Source organism: Cupressus sempervirens, chromosome 1 (genome assembly GCF_028749045.1).
Source record: "Cupressus sempervirens isolate cs-2001-9-10 chromosome 1, ASM2874904v1, whole genome shotgun sequence".
In the NCBI taxonomy this organism is placed as follows: domain Eukaryota; kingdom Viridiplantae; phylum Streptophyta; class Pinopsida; order Cupressales; family Cupressaceae; genus Cupressus; species Cupressus sempervirens.
In genome coordinates, this window is record NC_143118.1 from 238,072,801 (window position 1) to 238,094,624 (window position 21,824).

The 21,824-nt window shown below is 34.3% G+C and overlaps 1 pseudogene; it reads left to right on the forward strand.

Moving 5' to 3' along the window:
- The first annotated feature begins 341 nt into the window (after nucleotides 1–341).
- On the forward strand, nucleotides 342–21,164 carry LOC149577041 (DNA (cytosine-5)-methyltransferase DRM2 pseudogene; annotated as a pseudogene).
- Nucleotides 21,165–21,824: the final 660 nt, after the last annotated feature.

The following is a 21,824-nucleotide window of genomic DNA, read 5'->3' on the forward strand; positions in this document are numbered from 1 at the left end:
AGTAATTATTTTCTTATTCTACATTATATATTCCTTAGACATTTGAAACTATCAAATTTCAAAAATTGGTGATAAGTTACAATTTGGTTTCATTTTTGCCACTATTGGGGTTTGGTTATCATTATCATTAGCTCATAATGCAGGCAATTTTGTCAATTCTAGATTTATCTGTTGCCATGCCAATGTGAATTTGATTTTCTGATATATAGATAACACATCTATGAATTTTGATTCTCAGCATGATATTTATGTTTTATTTGCCCCAAGTTGATTGCTAAGTACAAGCCTACTATGCCAGTAATTTTTGTTGTCATCCCAAGATTGGCAACAAATTAACTGAGATGGGGCTTTATGGGTGCATTTCAGGTATGCTATACATATTATTAAAAAAGAAAGTTGTTCTATTTTTCTTCTACCTGAGTGACATGGATTAAAAATCAAAGTAGCTTTATTATTCTGTGTAAGTTTTTGTTCAAATCATTCAAATAACATTAATTAAATAAAAAATGATGAGATCAATACACACATCTCAAAAAATTATGATGCTACTTTACTGGCATTAATATCTAGAGATATTTTTGATCCAATTACATATATTGATGTATTCAATCTAATGCCATATAATTGCAATCTTTCTTCATAATATTTGTTTTCATTGAACCTTCCCAATTTTACTGGCTTTTGCTTCCATGGTTTCACTACTTCTATATTTGTATTTGTATAATCAATTTCACTACATGATATTGTAGTGCACAAAATATATATTGCACATTCCTAGTCCACCATAGCTGGAAAAGTGTGTGCATGTTCAAGAGATTGTTTCTATCATAGTTTATCCTTATAAGAAAGCTTTTGAAAAGAGAAATGTAAGGAATCAATTTTAGCAAAAATTTTAGTACTCAATGATTTAAGCAACATAAGTATGACATATTAAGGCCTGAGAAGGAGTGAGGCAAAGGGAGGAGACAAGGGAGGTGAAGCTTCTAGCTACGTCATTCTCAACTACCTCCAACATCAAACAAAATCAAACCTCTTAAACCCTGCGTAACTTCATTTGATCACATCTTATATTTGAGCGGGATGGTGTCTTATTGGTGCTCCTTCCATTATTTCATGATATATTATTATCAAGCCATCCAATTGGCTATAGGACAAAGGTGATTCTTGAATAATCAAATTAGCAATATGGTTGATCTGCATTGCATTTGGAAACTTGGTTTGAGGTTCTTCTCATTGATTCCCATTCATCACAGGATCTTTATCTGATTAGACCTTGATAGAAAACATTGAGATTTCTAGATCCCCAAGTCCAAATCATGCACGCTTCAATCTCCACATATCATAAAGCTTGTATATAGAGTTGAGCATTCTCACACCATTTGAGAGCTTATGCAAGTGAAGCTTCTAGCTATGGGATGGTCGACTCTATATACAGGCTTTATGATATGTGGAGATTGAAGCCTGCACAATTTGGGCTTGGGGCTCAAGAAATCTCAATGTTTTCTATTGAGTTCTAATCAAATAAAGATCTTGTGATGAATGGGAATCGATGAGATGAACCTCGAACCAAGTGTCCAAATGCAATGTATATCGATCGTATTGCTAATTCAATTGTTCAGGAATCATCTTTGTCCTATAGCCGATTGCATGGCCTGATAATAATATCTCATGAAATAATCGAGGGAGCACCAATAAGACACCATCCTACTCAAATATAAGATGTGACCAAATGAATTTACACAGGGTTTAAGAGGTCTGATTTTGTTTGACATAGCTGGAAGCCAACAATTTTTTTTTAATGTTTTACTCCGCTACCGTCGCAATTGCAATTTGAGAGCGGTAGTGGCGACGCCATGTTCCATCGCATCTCATCGTAATTATGACACAAAAATGATGAATTTTGATGGGGTTGTTGTAAATGCAATGCCCCCTTCCATCACAATTCAACCATCACCATTGCAATTGTGACACAAAATGGAATTATTGCGACAGGGTTGCTGTTAGAGTCACTACAAGTGGATGCCCCAACTATCATCACAAAAATCTTGGAGGCGTCACTATTGTGATGGATACCCCACAAATTTTGACAAGGTTGGTGTCACAAGAAAGCAGTTGGATTACGACAGCTATGGTCATAATTGTGATGGAATAGGGTAGACGTCATATTTTGAGGCTAAAAAATAGCAACATTTATTACTGTCGCAGTGGTGACACATAGCTGTCGTAATTGCGACACATAGCCATCACAAATTGATGCCAAATGTATTAGTGTGTTTCTTGGGAACATGTGCATACTCTTGATAATAATGACAACTTCACCTTGTATTATAATCCCAATTATAAGAGTTGCCATTGTTCTTTACCTTTGTTTTCCTATTTGATGACCACATGGGTTTGGATCTACACTCAAAAGCTCTATATTCATACTTCTGATAGTTATAGCAATATCTTTCAAATCTTTGAGTGTGCATGGTCTTAGTTCTACATTCATGTTTTTAATGACCTTATTTGTTGTACTTATGGCATTGAACCATGCTCTTATGCTTGACATTTTGATTTATTGTCTTGCTCCTACACACATTAGCAGTATGTCCTTTCTTACCACAACTATGACAAGTATGTTTGGAATTTTTACCTTTGTTACTCCTTTATTTAGTACTTTTAGATGACTCTCCTTCTTCAATACTTGTGTATCCCAGTCCAAATGTGTCATTGTTAGGTCTAGGGGATCTCATTAATTGCTCAAATTATTTGATGGCTTCACTTGGTTTGTTGAAACTTTCAACAAATTCCTTTTCTCTTCTTAGGTCATTGGTCAATTGCTCATTCTAAAACTTCAGTATTGTTATCTCAATGTCCTTGATATTCAACTCATAGTTTGCATTCATCATTTGACTCAAAGTATCCAATTGCATGTTAGAAATCTTAGTTAGCTCTGATGATTTCTCTTCTAGTCTATTGGTCAAAACTCTTTTATCATCTTCAATCATGGCTATGTCTTCCATAACTTCTTTTTCTATTTAGTTATCTCACATAGTAGTATGGCTTGTGATTCTTGCTCTAACTTGAGATTCTTGATTTCATTAGCTCGGGCTCAATTCTTTTCCATTAGATCTACAACTACTACATCAAATTCATTGGAGTCTCCATTAGCAAATAGTTTATTAGTGTTCACCTCTTTTTATTGTGTATCATTCTCCTCAATAGCAATTTCCTTCTTTCTCTTCAAAAAATTCTTTAGGTCTTCTCTTACTTCATTCAGTTGATGTAGAATGAGTTTTATTTTATTTTCCTAATTCTCAATGATCTTTCCCAACTTGTAGACTTCCATTTTCAAGATATTTCTTCAAAGCTACAAAGCTTCTCTTTCAAAGAATAAGGCTTTGATACTAATTGTTGGAATTACAATAAGAAAGGTACACTTCTGAGGGGGGGAGTGAATCAATAGTTTAAACTTTGACCCATAAAACATTCACCACACATCCATCTCATACATTCAATAGGTAAACTAAAATACCATGTAAAGCATGTACATCTAAATTGTCTAAACAAGTAAGCATTCACACATATGTGAAACTAGATATGATTACCCAGAAACCCTCGAGTGAGAAGGTAAAATTGGGGTGGGGATGACACCCAAAAATCTTCACTACTACAATAATAAAGTGTATCCAATGAAGGTTACAATGTTTGATCATGAGACATGATCTACCTTGTGAAAGGTCTACCTTGTTAAAGGTTTACAATGACTATTAGGTCTTACCCTATTAAAGGATTTCAACACCCTATTAAAAATGTGGCTTGTTAAAGGACTTTAACTCATAATTAAGTAAGCACCTTGTTAGAGGATTTTAATACAACCTGTTAGGAGTACTCTGTTAAGATATTTAACTGATTCACCTATTAGAATGACTCAGCATTGATCCTATAGTTAGTACTCTTTTACTTAATGAAAAATCACTTCTAAATTGATGTATTCTTGATCCTTCTTGATCATATGTCTCTTTTTTGTATACTATTCCCTTCCTCTGTTCTCTTTTAATTGATTCTGCAATGTAATTTCAATGCACAATTTCTTAGCCACCATGAATGCTCTGTTTGTGTATGCAAAACTTCTCTCTTCACACCTTCCACATGCATATGAAGTTTAGGGATTGTCCTCCTTAAGAATACCTAGGTGACTTAGGGTTAGGTGTGAATCAATGGCTATGATCCATCCATTTTGCCACTTAAACCTTCCCTTTACCTAATTGGATGCATGTACTTCATAAGGATTCCAACTTAAGATTCATCCTTATCACAAAAATATTGTAACTCAATCTGTAAGTTAGCTCAAAAATGGTTTTCATAGTAGTTTGTGCTAATACAAACAATTATGACAAAATTGTGTCACTCAACATTTGATGTCTTTGATCCTTGGCATATATTGATTTCTATACAATGACTCGACATCTAAATGACTTGGCATATACTTCTTACTCAACTTTTGTATCACTCAGCATACATTGTCTACTTGGCACTTGAGTGACTTGGCACATGAGTGACTCAACACTCACTATGGACTAAATATGCTCTATCTTATACATGTTGTTCTTTCCATACACTACTTGTTTGGCATGAACTAAGTAAATGACTTAAGTGTATAAACACTCATTAGTCAAAACTAATATGAGATCAACACTCCCTTACCTCATCGATGTGAGCATTCTTAAGATTTCTATATAGTTGAATTAAGTCTACAATTAATGTTAATGCTAATGGTGTATCTAGCATTATTGGTTTATTGTCAAGATCTCAGTGCTCACTAGTTAGACAACAAACTGTGTATATATTCAAAGTGAAGTACCTTGCTGACTGTATGATCTCATTATTTTGAGTTAGGGAAGGTTTAAAGGTATTACTTGTTGTTTGAGATTTATCTCGCACAGATTCACACCATAAATCTAATTTTGATAAAGGATTTGGCCAAGAACCTATAAGATATTTGTTGCATGAAATGGGAAAATTTGTAATGTTGGTCGATTGCAAAGTTAGTTTCACCATTTCCATATCCAACCTTGAGCTTAGATTTATGTGTTGATAGTAAAGGTTTGTTCAAATTGATTAATTTGTAGAGTAGTTCTTATGGTCATGCATTTTGTAGAAGCTCTTGAGAATTTAACAATGGCAGATGCAAGTGTTAGCACTAGATCTAAGGTTGGAAAAGTTTCTGAAGAATTTGTGTAGCTTCTATCAAAAACTTCTAATAGTATCTCTAGAAATGATCACACATGGAAGGACACATGCTACCAGTATAGATATTGTTTTAGTGGTATGTCATTGTTCATGTATATATTGGATAATGGAGTGAGGGAAGTACCAATTTGCAACTCTTGGTGGATAAACTTGAAGAAATTGATTATGATTAATTTATTCATGGATGTGGACCTAGTTAGGGACCTATTAAAGTATTACTACCCTCTAGCCAAATTGATAAGGAAAAGGGACAAGTCCAACCTGGTGAAGATTGATAGAATAAGTTTTATGGAAGTTGTTGGAATAAGCGGTGCACCCAATATTGATATCAATTTAGAGGAGAAAATAAGGAAATAGAATCTCCACAAGACTATGCTAAAGAGAAATTCTATACCCAGGTACATGCCTAGACTTGGTAGAAGGATAGCCCTAATTACAAATGATGTCAAACCACCATTTGAGTTGGAAACTTTCTATAATCATATGAGATACATTGTATATGGACTCACTAATACATTTGAACCCATTTTTAGACCAAAATTTTTTACCATCTAATAAAGTGGGGTCAAATTGGTCAAAATATGCAAGGAAATATATTTTTTTTAAATACATGCTCGTGTTGGTCAAATTTTTTACAAACACGAGCTTAATATGTAAAAAGGTAATTTCCTGATGCCCATTGTCATTGTATTCTTGATAGGTGCGAGAGATTTTTCTTAGTAAATTTCCTTTGCATTTCTTTGACCTGCAAATCGATATGATATGAACCTCAAGCAGGGAGAACATGTGATGATGAGGATTGGTCGCTAAGCATGTGATTCTTCAATTTGAATATAATGGATCACAGAGGGTAAGTACTGAAACAATTTTTTTTGGCTAGGGTTTGAAGTGAAACAATTTTTTTTTTCATGGCTTTGAAGTCATTTGTTCTAGACCTTCTCTATCTCTACCCATGGCTAATATGGGTATGCTATTATTACAAGTAGAAAATGCCACAAATGTCCTACACCACTCTAAGAGTGTGGCATTTTTCTGGATGGGTGTTGTATCTCAGTCTAATAAAAGGTCTGGCTATCTCCACACGCCCTTCTCCCATCTATCCTTACCGACATGTATCTTAGCAATGTTATGCTATTGTCTTCTATGTTTTATGGCTTGAGATGATTGCCAACATATATGCTCCCTGGAAGATGAGAATGTTGTTGATTTTAGGGGATCAAGGGAAAATTTTGAGATGCCAAACCAAAAAATTCTTTACTCTATATTTGAGAAGCTTACTCATTAAATGTGTATCTTTTTGAACCATTCAAAACTTCAAAGCCACATCATATATGTGGATTGAGATGATTATACGGATCTGTATCCCTCAATTGTCCTAGAAAATATCTAACATCAATCTTTTGATTGGATTTCAAGAAGCTTTCAATTTCTAGTTCACTGAATGACCTCTAACCATTTTCCAGCAAATCCTTTCGCATAAGAAGCTTGAAAATAAAATTGTAATGGGGTATAATAGTTGCAAATCTTAATCAAAAACTAGAGCCGTATTATTTAACTATAGTTCACATAACATTTTGTTCTATTGAAGTTTCATAGACCCATTTGATGAAGACTTTTATGGATATAGTTTTAAAAATATTTTCTATTTGTTTGTTAGTAGGGTGTCAAATGAAAAATGAAAATAGAATACCTTTGACTCAATGTCTTAGCATAAAATCAATGAATAGATGGTTGTTTCCCAAGGATCAAGGTTTTGCATCTAATATAATTGAATACTTCTTAGATAATTATTATTTAATCTATATCAGTGAATTATAAAATTGCTATTTTATTTACCATGCTTAGGAATTGATCAGCTTCTCTATGGCCCATCAGAGTGCTTGGAATATCAAATGTACTTGATAGTTGTTAGATTATGCTCCTTGCTGAAATTTGTTCTATTGTCAGATGATGAGTGACTCCACAAACATTCTTTCACCTGGAAGAACTACCAGTGAAATAGATGTTGCCAAAGCATTATCGAGAAAGATTGCTTCTGCAAAAGGAAGAGTTATTACTACACAATTTGCCTCAAATATTCATCATCTTGGTAGTGTGAAAGCTATAGCTGGGCTCACTAGTAGGAAACTGGTAAGAATATAATTTTTTAAATTTCTCATTCTTGAAATATTCTGGGTTTCAAGTACTAGAGGTTCTCTCTGGAAATAAAGTTAGCAATGGTATCATATGCTACATACATTTTAATGATCTTAGCAATAGTATCATATGCTTGATACATTTTGCTGATCTTCCAAATTTGCACCCTATTAAGCAACAATATTGGATGTTGATCAAGAATCCACTTCATGTAAATGAGCTATTGAGTCTCATGTATTTAACACTTTTTGACTCCTTATTAATCAACAAAGGAACCTAAGTGTATGTGTCTTGCATTGTAGTTGATTGTTCTCAAAAGTCTAACTCTTAATTATGTCTATGAATGTCTAATGTGTATTTTTTTTATCATTGTTACTTTTGTAGACTAGTGATCCATGATTCATAAAGTTCTATTGAGTCTCATATATATAACACTTTTTGACTCCTTATTAATCAAAAAAGGAACCTAAGTGTATGTGTCTTGCATTGTAGATGACTATTCTCAAAATTCTAACTCTTAAGTGTGTCTATGAATGTCTAATGCATATGTGTTTTATCATTGTTACTTTTGTGTACTAGTGATCCATGATTCATAAAGCTCTATTTCAGTTATAAGAGGATATATGTTGAGCATGAGACTCTTCATTTCTTTTATTTCCTCTATTTCTTTTTTCCTCCTTTTATTTACAATAAGGCTTATGCTAGAACAGGTGAAGAACTGGCCTTGTAATCATTGATATTGACTCACAAACCTATCATGCATTTGCATGGATTTCCATGATTGGTAGTTAAGTAGGATGGATTTATTCTAAACAAATATTTAGACCAACAAGTCAACCCTTGATCCATTGGGAACAACCTCATTGATCTTGGTTTACCACATATAATTTCAAAATCCAAAATATTAAAATGTAATTGAATAACACAACCATTGCACAATTGTGAGACTGTTGTATATGATGACACACGGAATAAGCCACTCCTTTTGTTTTCATCAAGCCTATGTTAGTGAAATGGTTGCACTGATAGAAATACACTACTAGATGTTATTTCCATTTTACATTTATCTACCATCAAAAGAAAGTTTGTGGAAATGATTGTTGAATGTCTTCTAACACATGGCCTAGAAAAATATGCAAGAAGCAAATGATGTCAGTTTGCGGTCTCATTTCATTTGAATGAGAAGTTGTTGCTTCTAGCATGTATCTTACATTGACAAGAAGTAGTGGCAGGTCCCTGAGACACCAGCACATAACTAGTCCCATATCAATGGCCTTTCCTACTAAGAAATTGTGTTGTAGTTGTTGTGTGATTAGTGTTAGTTTTTGAAGGAAGGTGATCCAACCATTTATTGTGGGAACTCATCTGCAGATTACTAGTTTAACATAAATTTCTGTGCATAGTTGACATTATATAAGAAGTAAAATGTTCATCCAATTTTTGTGAGATATGAAAAGTATGAAATACAAAATCATTGCATATCAATAAATTACAAGGGAAAACAAATATAGAAACTCCCATCACTTGTATTCAAGTAGAGTCCTTCGAATTTTCAGACATAATCTTCCCTCAATTGTTTTATTGATCAGGAATGCATCTAGATGCAACTATGTGCGAGTTATATATATTGACAGTTTGGTCATACTATATGATGTAAACTACTCAAACACTTGCCTAGACACATTCACAATTCCTCTAGATTTGACATTATTTTGTGTCAATAGGTGGAAATTTCTTTTCAATATATAAAAACACATAAATGTAGATGAAACATTACCATTTTGAAGAACTAACTAAAAGAAGCAGATTCAACTAATAGAATTAGATAAGTAGTCTGGTTTAGGTAGGAGATGTTTTCTATTTCCTCAGCCTAGCAGGACAAAGATGCCTCAAATCATTGATGACAAACATGCAGTGTTTAGATGGCTATTTGTAGATGATAATAGAATACATTGAAAGAATGTGTACATGTTGCCTTTGTTGGAAATATTCAAGATATAATAGGTTACTAAGAGGGGAGGGGTGAATCAGTAACAATAAAAATTTTAAGTCAATTCAGAATAACCATATACAACATTTACTCATCTAGCCTGCTGCATAAAAGAACTATTAAACATTTGAACCATATATGCATAGAGATTTGGTGACCTAGAAACCTTCCAAAATAGAAAGTAAAATTGGGTTGGGGATGATACCCACAAAGCTTCATTATTGCAGTATGAAATTGGTCGGTTAAGGCTTACAATGATCACTTCTGGTGATCTGCGCTGTTAGGAGCACAGAGGATTGCTAGATCCACCTTGTTAGAGGATTTACAAACATACTTTACAAGTATGCACTTTGTTAGGAGATTTGAATAAAGACGGTTAAGACTACCTTGTTAAAGGATTTACAAGAATGATTCACCTGTTAGGATGAACCAACAGATCAAATTACAACTTGACTGGATTCTTTATTGTAGATCACCTTTTGTGATTGATGAAATCATTTCTGCTTCTAGTAGACCTTGCTGAGTATTCTTTTATGCTGATGAATTCGCATATCATATCTTATGTCCCTCCTTTTTGCAATATTCTATATCTTGTATGTCTTTCTTGTATCTATATATTGAATGATATAATACATTATATATATATACCATTCCAATAATTATTCATGCAAGGTCAGCCAAACACAAGTAAAGAAAATATAACTGAGTCGGCCAAATGGTAAAATAAACTCGAGTTCTTCAGATAGACTTAATGACCTTTTGATATTTGGCATCCACTACATTACTCGACATCGTCATGCACTCGGTAGAGGTAGGGGCTCAGTTCATACTAGTCATACAATGTTGCTTGGAACTCGGTAACCAGTGGTGACTCGGTAGATATAGTGTCACTCGGTACAAACTAACTTCTTCGTTGAGCTCCTGAGCTTGGTTATCACTAAGTCCTTCCTCACTTGATCATCACTGAGTGCTTCCTCACTCGGTTAATGCTAAGTACATCTTCACTCGGTTAACACTAAGTGCATCTTCACTCGGTTTGGACTGTATCTTCGACGCTCGGTTTGAACTGTGTCTTTAGTGCTCGGTTTGAACTGTTTCTTCAGTGCTTAGTTAGAATTGTGAGATGAGTGTTGTCACTAATGGCAAATAACTTTATGCCAACAATCTCCCCCTTTGGCATTAGTGACAAAAACAATTATGGTTCAAATTTTATGTGCAAAAATTGACATACAATTCTGAATTTTTTTAAAATTGATCTTTGCAAGTCTTATTACACATATCTTTCTTACATGTATCTTCCCCATACAATATACATTATTTACAAGTCATTACGCATACTTCTTGCACAAGTATCTCTGGGAGTGTGCTATCTCCCCCTTTTTGACAATAATGCCAAATTAAACAATATATATTTACACAGAGATTCCAAAATGAGAGATAAACTCAGAATGTACCTTGAGAATAAGAGCCAATGTCTTATCCCAATTTTCTTGCAAAAGTTTGCTGGTGGAGAGTTCTATTTGAACTTCTACAGAGAGTTTAATCATATGATCTGCAATTGAGAAGTTTTTGTCATGAATCAATGTTTTGGAATGGGCAATATGCTTCTGCATTGTGTCCATGACAAGAAGGATCATATTTTGGATGTCAATCATAGTACACCTGATCCTTGCTTCCTCTCTCAACAATTCTGCCTATTTCTCTGACAAAAATCTTATTCTGAGATGATGGGATGAACTTGAACTGTGGTCAAGCTGCAACATTTGTGCACTGACCTTCATATCCTCATCAACTTTATTCAACTTTTCTTTGATTTCCTTAGTATACTCGGTAACATCAGAAAGTTTGCTAAAAGTGAAGTTACATTATCAAAAGAATGTTCAAAATTACTCAAAATTGTAGACAATTCTACCTATTTTAATGCAATATGCTGAGCAATGTGCTCAAGCACCTTATTGTCAAATTTCTTCTCTGCTTTTCCAATCAATTTTTCTTGGTCGGAGATATCCTCATTGAATTTATATACAGCCTCTTCTAACTGAATCAAAATGTGTTGAGTAGAATCTACTTCAACACCTATAGCCTTTGTTAGAATTTTCTTAGCACTTTCAATAATACTATATTCCTGGTCTCTCTCATGCCTCAGTTATTTTTGCCTTGCCTTATGATCTAATAGCTGACTGATCATTCTCATTTCATCAATTGATGCATTATCCAGATCTATCTTAGGAATGAAAATGTCCTTATCCAAGTCTATTTTCTCATCCACTACCTTGCTGGAAATCATGTATCTTTTTGCTTTTCCTACAGTGACTTCACCTTTTCCCTTTGAATCTGAAACAATAGTTGATGAGGCTGGACTAGCTGACAAAATTGGAATAGGACTAGCCAGAGGAAAACTGAGAGAAGTGCTAACAGTATCAAAAATTGATGTTCCTCCCAAGATTGATGTACAGGTTGGAACGGGAGAACTAATAGATGCAAAAATTGGAGCAGATGAAATTGTCAAAATTGAAGTACTAGTGGGTACACTTACTGTACACTCTGCAGTAGAAGTTGATATGCTTGATGAACTTACTACTTTAGCTGATGATGACTCGGTTAATGAGGATGGTTGTAGCTCGGTTAATGAAGTGGTAGACACTTGCATAGATGGTACCCAGAGCTGAGAGGAGACAGGTGAAGATTGAGCAATTGATGAAGCTATTGTGCACACAATCTCACCAGTAGAAGCTATCTCCACAGTCGATGTAGCTGCTTTAGGTGGAGAGTGAGGGAGAGATGCAATGACTTTGGTTACAATTTTTACAGGATCATCTTCCTCCTTAGCTTGTTCAGCTTCTTCTTCCTCCATTTCATCTTCCTTGTCTTCTTCCTCCATTTCATCTTCCTTGAATTCTTCCTCAACATTTATCATCATTGAATGCAGATCCCCTGGAATATCTTTGATATCATCATCATCGCTACTGTCATTGTCCTTGATTTCAACAATATCCTCACTGGATTTATGTAGATGATAGATATGTTTCCACATGTTTGTTGCATCATTGACAACATGCTCAATGTCTTTGATTAGTATCAAACAAGTGTGGAATCTAATCATCATATTACCTTCATGATCTTTCAGTGATTTCTTCACTTCTACATCAGTGAAACTCGGCAGGAGATTTTTCAAGGTTTGCTCAAAGATATCCTTAACAGTCTTGATTGCAATTTCCCATTTTGGTTGCAACCTCTCCAATAGCTCTTTAGGGATCTAAGAGGCAATCTCATCCGGAGAGTATTTCCATCTTCCCATTTTATTCAATACTAGTTCTTCAATTTGTATTTTCTCTTGTTCTGTCCTTGTTTCAAACTTCAATGCTTTGAAGTTTGTGAAGCTAGTACCTTCTTGTAATTGCTTCAACCTTGCCTCAAATTTGAGTGGAGGCTTGACAAGTACAGGTTCCTTCTTCCCCTATCTTGTTCTCCTAGAGAAGACTGCAGTAGCTTGCTTTTTAGCTTTGGTGATAATCACGTTATCTTTCTTCCATTAAGGCTCCTCTGCTTTTTCTGACTCGATTTCCTCTTCTTCTTCATCATCTTCTCCTTTCCCTTTAGTAATCATCAGAGGACCAAGTTCTATTTTTAGCTTTGCAATCTTCCTCTTTCCTTTGCTAATGACCTGAGGGATTTTGATTGAAAGCTCAATTCTGGCCTTTGCTTCATCATAAGTTCCAAAGACTGGTTTCTTTGGGTCTACTAGTTCATTCACCAATGCTTCTATGATATCTCTGGTTTCATCAATATTGACCTCATAAGGAAGAGGTTTCACCCATGCAACTCAGGGCCTGACTGCCTGTATGTATACTTTGTCACAATCTACCATAAAGCATACATCTTCTTTATATTCCTCAACCAGTTTAGGTGGAATCCGGAACCTATTGTTCATTCTTTCCTTAAAATCTTCAAAGTAATTATCCAAAACACTATCAAAATTTTCACCTAACTCTGCAATGAACTCATTTATTTGATAAAGAATGGGAATATATTTTCTCCATACTACTAATCCTTTTGATGGAAAAGACTTTTGAACATAGAAAAATAAACAGATCAAAAGTGAACCAAATTTTTAGGAGTTGTTCTTTGAAGTCCTTATGCTTCCATTTTTTTTTAAATTGAGACAAAAGCAATTCAGACAGATCAAACTCAACATTCTTCTTTACTACCTTATATGCTAAATCTACTGCTTCACAAGGTACACTATTTGGATAGCTCGAACTATAAATTTTATGAGCAATAATTTGAATACCAAATCTTAATTCAGTGTCAGCTATTGTACTGAGCTTAAGTCCTCTACCATCCCATTCTGCTTGGGTTAGCCTTTGCAATTCATCCCGACCTAGGGTTTTGGTAGTCTTAGCTTTGCTCAACATGGGAAGGCCAGTAATCTTGTTAATCATTTTCTTTGTGATAAGCATTGGTTGCTCTAACCACAATTGCTCATTGTGAACCCAACTGAGTACATACCTAACCCATTTAACTTGAAATTTCCTTGGCAAATGTGAAATGTGGGTTAACCCTTTTGTTTCAAGATGCTTATGCTCGGGTCTTAAATTTCTATCTACGCTCATTTCACCTATGGCATTATCAATTTCTAGGTTTCCAAGTTCTTGAATGGAACATTTGAAATGAGAGCGAATGTCATTTATAAGGAGTACCTTTGGAGGAATTTGAGACTGAGCACTGTTAGGGTCGAGTGATTCTACAATTGCTGGTGTCAATTTGAAGTTTGGTGCCTTCCATTCCATACCTTTAACCAGCATTTCTGAGCCTCTCTTTGCCTTGGAGTTGCTACTTTCAGATTTCATTGTTGCTCGGTAAGTGAAGAGAAATTTTGAATTGATTCTACGCCCTTTTAAAATTTTCTCAAAATTGCTTTAAGCTTGCTCTAGAATCATAGAAGATAACTTAGCTCTAAGTTTGTAGTGAAGAATGAGATCAAATTTTGCCCTTTTTGACAAAAAATTCATCATAATTGCTTGGTACGACGGTAGATGAAATGGTAGGTTTTCATCCACTTGCTCGGTAGATACTATCAATTTGGTGATCAAAAGAAAACATTGATGTACCAACCTAACTCGGTAAGGTCACGAACCTACCTTGCTCAGTTGATATAACTCGGTAAGTGAAACTTTATTACACCCGACCAAACTCGGTTAAGTCTAGGATCAAAGTGTATCTGAATACTGTTCTGATCATCTTTCTTCTTGTGGAACTATTTAGGATAATTCTTAGAGGATGCAGTTCCATACTTTCTTTTATGAATATTAATCAGAAATGGTGGAATCACTCATTTCTTGAGTGATATTGGGATTGCTTGACTTATCTTGTTCTGTAGATTTTGGAATCCATTGTTGCTTCATTTGCTTTCGAATGTTGTCTGCTTTGATTTTCTTCTCATCTTCAATTCTTTCTATACTCATGCAATTTCTAGCTATATGACCAAGTTCTGTACATATATAGCACCTTATAGTAGTGTCCTTCTTCCTTAGGTGATGTCTTGCACAATTTATGCCAATATGTCCATATTCTCCACAATAGTGACATCTACACTAGGTGTTGTAGTCCCATCCAAATATGGCTTTGACAAGTTGTTCAGCTAGATTGAATGATTTGGATCTACATTGGAATGCCTTGTGACCATGTTTTTTGCATTTGTGACAGTTGCCTTCAAATTTTGGTTTTTCTTTGCACTTGTTTGCTTTGTGACCATGCTGATTGCAATTGAAGCATTTAACATTGAATTTTTCTTTTCCATTGCTCCAGAATTTGTTTGATGTATGACCTAACTTGCCATAGTGATTACAGGTGGGTTTTTGATTCCTTTGTTCACCTTGTTTGGAGGATTCACCTTCTTCCTTGTATCCAAGACCAGCTTTACCTTTATGTCTATACAGATTTTCCTCATTTTGTTGATTTAATTGATTCATATCTGCTTGGGATTTCATCATTATTTCATTAACTTGTCTTTCAGAGATTAGATCATTTTCCAAGCTTTGATTGATTTGTCTCTTAGTTCTTAAATCATTTTGTAGACTTTCATTTTGTACTCTGAGAATCCTGATTTCTTCATTTGCATTAGAGAGTTGGTCTATAAGGTCTTCATGCTGATGGGATTGATTATGGCTTTTATCTTCCAATTCTTCTTGTGCTTTGTTTCTTTGTTCCAAAACTTCACATAGCCTAATTAACTGTATTTATTGCTCTCTTTTAAGCTTTCTTACCTCTTCTTGCAGAGATCCATTCTTTTCTAAGAGTTCTTTGATTGCCTTGTCAGCTTCTTCTGAACTACTTGATGGTAAAAGATCTTCAATCTTTTCTTCAACATAGTGATGGTCACTCATTTGTCTTCAAGTTCCTTTCTTATTTTTAGGGATTGAGAAAGATGATCCTTTTCTTCTTTGAGTTGAACCATGGCCATTTCTAGATCTAACTTTTCATTTTCAATAACTTTCTCTAGTCTGAATATCTCCATATCTTAGATCTTTGCTCAAGCTGTCAAACTTTGTCCTGAGAACCAAAAAGCTCTGATACCAATTTTTGGAAATATTCAAGATATAATAGGTTATTGAGAGGGGAGGGGTGAATCAGTAACAATAAAACTTTTAAGTCAATTTAGAATAACCATATACAACATTTACTCATCTAGCCTGCTACATAAAAGAACTATTAAACATTTAAACCATATATGCACAGAGATTTGGTGACCCAGAAACCTTCCAAAATAGAAAGTAAAACTGGGGTGGGGATGATACCCACAAAGCTTTGTTACTACAGTATGAAGTTGGTCGGTTAAGGCTTACAATGATCACTTCTGGTGATCTACCCTATTAGGAGCACAGAGGATTGCTAGATCCAACTTGTTAGAGGATTTACAAACATACTTTACAAGTATGCACTCTGTTAGGAGATTTGAATAAAGGCGGTTAAGTCTACCTTGTTAAAGGATTTACAAGAATGATTCACCTGTTAGGATGAACCAACAGATCAACTTACAACTTGACTAGATTCTTTATTGTAGATCACCTTCTGTGATTGATGAAATCATTTTTACTTCTGGTAGATCTTGCTAAGTATTCTTTTCTGCTGATGAATTCGCATATCATATCTTATGTCCCTCCTTTTTGCAATATTCTATATCTTGTATATCTTTCTTGTATCTATATATTGAATGATATAATACATTATATATATACCATTCCAATAATTATTCATGCAAGGTTGGCCAAACACAAGTAAACAAAATATAACTGAGTCAGCCAAATGGTAAAATAAACTCAAGTTCTTCATATAGACTTGATGACCTTTTAATACGCGGCATCCACTACATTACTCGGCATCTTCATGCACTCGGTAGAGGTAGGGGCTCGGTTCATACTAGTCATACAACGTTTCATGGAACTCAGTAACCATTGGTGACTCAGTAGATATAGTGTCACTCGGTACAAACTAACTTCTTCGTTGACCTCCTGAGCTCAGTTATCACTGAATCCTTCCTCACTCGGTCATCACTGAGTGCTTCCTCACTTGGTTAATGCTAAGTGCATCTTCACTCAGTTAACACTAAGTGCATCTTCATTAGGTTAACACTAAGTGCATCTTCACTCGGTTTGGACTGTATCTTCGACGCTCGGTTTGAACTGTGTCTTCAGTCCTCGGTTTGAACTATGTCTTCAGTGCTCGGTTAGAATTGTGAGATGAGTGTTGTCACTAATGGCAAATAACTTTATGCCAACAGCCTTATCTATTGAAAAGAGAATGTACATGTCTAATTCAAGAGGCCAATTTAGACCATTTACTTCAAAGCATTATTTAGACACAACTAACTATTTTTCCTCTTATTGATTTCATGCACAATTGAATATTTTCTAACTTTGTAGGCTATACAACTTTTAACCACAAAAAAATTGATTTTTCAATTTAAGGCTATAAACTAGTTTACATCAAGGTTGCTTGCTTATAATGCATATTTCAGTCAAAGCATGTGCACCAAACTTTCATTCAAAACTTTAAATCACTTGATATGTAGATCTCGATTGTAATTCATTGTATCCTAATTACAATCATTTTGGCTGCTACATAGGTCCATGCAAAAGCATATGCTTTTTCTTGTTTTATAGACTTGCTGAGTAATTTTTTGGACCATTTTCCCTAGAAACTAGACAATACTGTCGTAGGCATCCATTCTACAATGGTAGAAATGATAGAACTTTTGAAGATACATGATGAAATGTTGTTAACTAATTGAAAAACATCTAAAAGTTCTTCTCTTGTATATTTTCTTTGCTAAACTCTTCTTAATAATTTGAGTTCCTCTATTACTTTAATCACATTTACCCAATTATCTCTTGTCATGTCATAGAATTAAAAAAATATTATATTTTATAACATAGAATGCCTCAAAAAGTGTTATCCCAAGAGTAGGATAACAAAAGTTATTCTACTAAGAGAAAGTATTCGTCTCTCTTGTATATTTATCCATGCAATATTACATCCTAAATATGCCAAAGCTTGGTCAATTCTATCTATATGACCATTGGTCTCAAGGTGATGAGGAGATCTATATTTCAAATTGATCCCTAACGCTATTTGTAGATAATCCAAAACATTGACATCATTATTTTGTTTTATCAAGTATAAAAAAAATTTAGGCACATTATTATATCTAAATATCTCAGACAAACCTTTTGCTGAAATATGGAAATCATCAATCATTTTCTAAAATAAATTGGGTAACTTTTGTAAAATTGTTAAAAAGTCCATAGTTTTGAGAGTTGAACAAAATTTTGATTGACATAGGGTAGGCTTTGTGTAAAATCCTAGTAAAAAAAAACATAATTTTAATTCATTCAAAAATAGAGAAACTTAGGGCAAAAAAAACTAAAAAGGTACTTTACATAATGCATTCCATATTAAATCAATTTCAAATAAACACAAAATTTAATCAATTACATCCACCATACAAACATGCATACAAGAAGGGATAAAATTAAAATAAGATATTGAAAGTTAATTTAAAAGAAAAGTTTGTTATGCATCAAATTGTTTTCTTGTATACAAAATTGGAATTAGAAATCTATGTCGCCAGAATCAACAAGAAAGGTACAAAATTGAGAAGAACCAATCCTCCCAAAATTGGTTCAAAGATGTTGGAACCTGCCATTTTTTACATATGTCATAAAAGTAGCTGCAACCATCCTATTCATAAAAAAGGTAGAAACAAGATTATCTTCAATGACTTGTTCGTCTCTAGTTGTACAAGATCACTCCTCCCCAAATCGCTCCATCACTACCTAATGACCAGCTTGAGTCAACTCATCTATGGTTATCCTCCATAAATATAAGGTCACCATCCTCAATAATCAAGTCAAATGCAAAACATTTTTCAAATATATATCTGTTATCATCTACGGGCTATGCTTGTGCTTATTAGCTCTCAAACTATTTTAATTCCAAACCATACTATTTCAATTTTCAATCAAATGATTGTGGAGTTTTATATTTAGAAATCAAAATAGGAAGATAAAAGAAACAATCAAGCTATAAAGAGGGAGAAATTTTACTATATAAACCTCAAGATTGGGACAACTAATTGGAAAAGGAAATCACACATTTTTTCAAGCTTCTTTAGATTACTTAAAACAATTACACATCTAAGAAATTCAAACAATTTTTTTTCTATCTTTCAAGAATTCTCGAGTTTTGAATACTTCTACCACACAAGTTGGTTGTCATCATAGTCTGCCTAGCATGGTTTTTATGTTGTGCTCTCACTTTCTCTATACTATGCTTCGTAATTTGGTATTTTGCTATCCTGAATCCTGTAATACAATCTGTTCATGATCCAATTCACTATGGGATTCCTTTTATTCCTCACAGTATCCAATTCAACTTGCTCATGTCCTTAAATAGATGTTGGAAGATTCTCTCAATGCATAAGAATTTATAACTGCATTTGGAAGAGCAAACATCTAATAGTTGACATCAAATTTCATTTGTCATCAACAAAACCCCCCTTCATGAAAACATACAACTTCATTATCATTTGAATGGTTTCAAAACTGCCTTGGCCATTATAGCCTGCCTTGACAGGATCCGACAATTTCAAATTACCACTTGATATTTACAAATTGTCCTTTTAGTAATTTCCTCCATCTTCCATAAACCAAACTTTCAGATATAGACTTAAATAAAGTGCTCTTTTTTGGAATTGCATAGCTTTTTGAAAAGAACAGGAATAAGTAGAAGTATTCAAATTTGAGTGCCATCAAAGTATTAAGTTTGGTCCTACAAGACAATCGCATCTACAAGGCCAAAACTGTGTCCATCCACACCAAACAACCATTGAAATCATATAATATTTGAGCAACAACAACAATGAAAACTACATGACAAATCACTATGAAGCCCTTTTCATTGCTAAAAGTGGATTCCTCATCTTATGTTATCCAAAGCTTCCCTTCTTCATTCTGTGAATGCTCTAGTTCTCTCGCATTGCTACATACAATTGGTACCAACTTTCATTCTTTTGTATACACACAACAAGTGGAACAAATGACATGTTACAATGTTATTATCGCAATGTAAACATATCCATGCTTACAACTACTTTTAAATGTTTGTACAATTATCCATGCTATTAATTTTGTTAGTTTTGCTAGAATCCATGTTCCCCAATGCAATCAAGTAACTCCACTTATCCTCCATGCTCTAAGATCATACATGTCCTTCAACACTATTACAATTATTTTTCATTGTGGTTAATTTAATTATAAGTATATAATAATTTGTTCATCTATAAGGAAAGAAGAAACAAGATGGAGAGGCATGCAGGAGTAAATTTCGTAAAAGAAAGAAGGAAGATATTATCATAAGTAGCTTGGAAACTTAATCCCCTTTATTCTATAAGAGGTTAATGGGCTTTAGGGTTCCTGGCTATCTGGCAAAAGGCCATTCCAAGCAATTGAAGGAGTTTATGCAAGGGCCTCCATTCTTCTATTTCAAAAATGTTGCCATTGCACCAAAGGATGTTTGGAAGACTATATCTTGGCATTTTGATGGTATAGAGGTGGATTTTGTTGACTCCAAGTACTTTTCAGCTTCAAAGAGACCAAGAGGCTATGTACATGACCTTCCAATAGAAGGTAGATTTCATCTATTGCCTCTGCCTCCTATGACTATTCATGAAGCATTTCCTCAAACAAAGAAGTATTGGTCTTCCTAGGATCATAGGGAAAATACTAATTGCATATGTGGCTCATGAGCCAGTGATGTACAATGCTAGGAACTCAGGTCAATAGTTAAAAGATCTCATGGTAAACCATCTTTGAGTGAGCAAGCATACATACTTCACATGTGCAAGAAGAACAACTTGATGTGGGTGGGGCCAGATCAGATGGCCCCTTTGGAACCTCACAAGATAGAGCTCGTACTAGGATTTGAAAAAGATCACACTTGGGGAGTGTCATCTATGACAGAATGCCTTTAGTGTTTGGGAAATACATTCCAAATTGACACAGTAGCATACCATTTCTCTACACTAAAAGCATATTATCTCAGTGGAATCAAAGTCCTCTCTTTATTTTGTGGTATAGGTGGAGCAGAGGTTGCTCTCCATCAATTAGGGATAAACTTAAAATATGTTGTATCTATCGAAATATGTCCAAAAAATAGGCTTACACTTAGTTCATGGAGGCAAAAAACACAAGAAACAAGCATATTGATTTAGAAGGAAGATGTGCAAGAATTGACCAAAGCTTAGCCTAAATGATGTAGCTTGTGTTAGTGTGGTCCAGCTAACATGTCCAACAAATTGGCTTTCCAAACCAAAAAAATGCATAGCTAAACATTAACAAAATTTATAAACCAAAATTTAATCAAATGTCAATCTATAAATCAAAACTTCAACTCGCCTTTCTAACGTTGGGAAGGAGGCTCTTCAACGTTGCCAGGTGTAAATTAATCCTTTTATGTTGCCTTCTTTTAGCTTCACTATGACTTTTTGATGCTGCAAGAGCCTTCGCTTCTGAAATCTCTTTCAATGTCAACTTTGAAGCATTCACGACCTCTCTTTTGCTACAATCAAGCACCAAAGAACCCAAGTTGTCAAACTCTATTGGAGCTGAAGTTGTAAAACCCTTTTGGCACGTACTCCTAGCCACAAAATGCAATGTAGGAAATGATTAAGTGCACAAGCTATCTTCCCACAGTCGCGTAACAATGAAATTAGGGCATCAAACAAAGCTTTATTTTATTTTGACATAGTTTATAAGCCCGTGTTGGTCAAAATTTTGACCAACATGGGGTTGTATTTTTTTTTTTTAAATGCTGCCTTGCATATTTTGACCAATTTGACCCCATTTTATTAGATGGTAAAAAATTTTGGTCTAAAAATGGGGTCAAATGTACTAGTGCACTACTA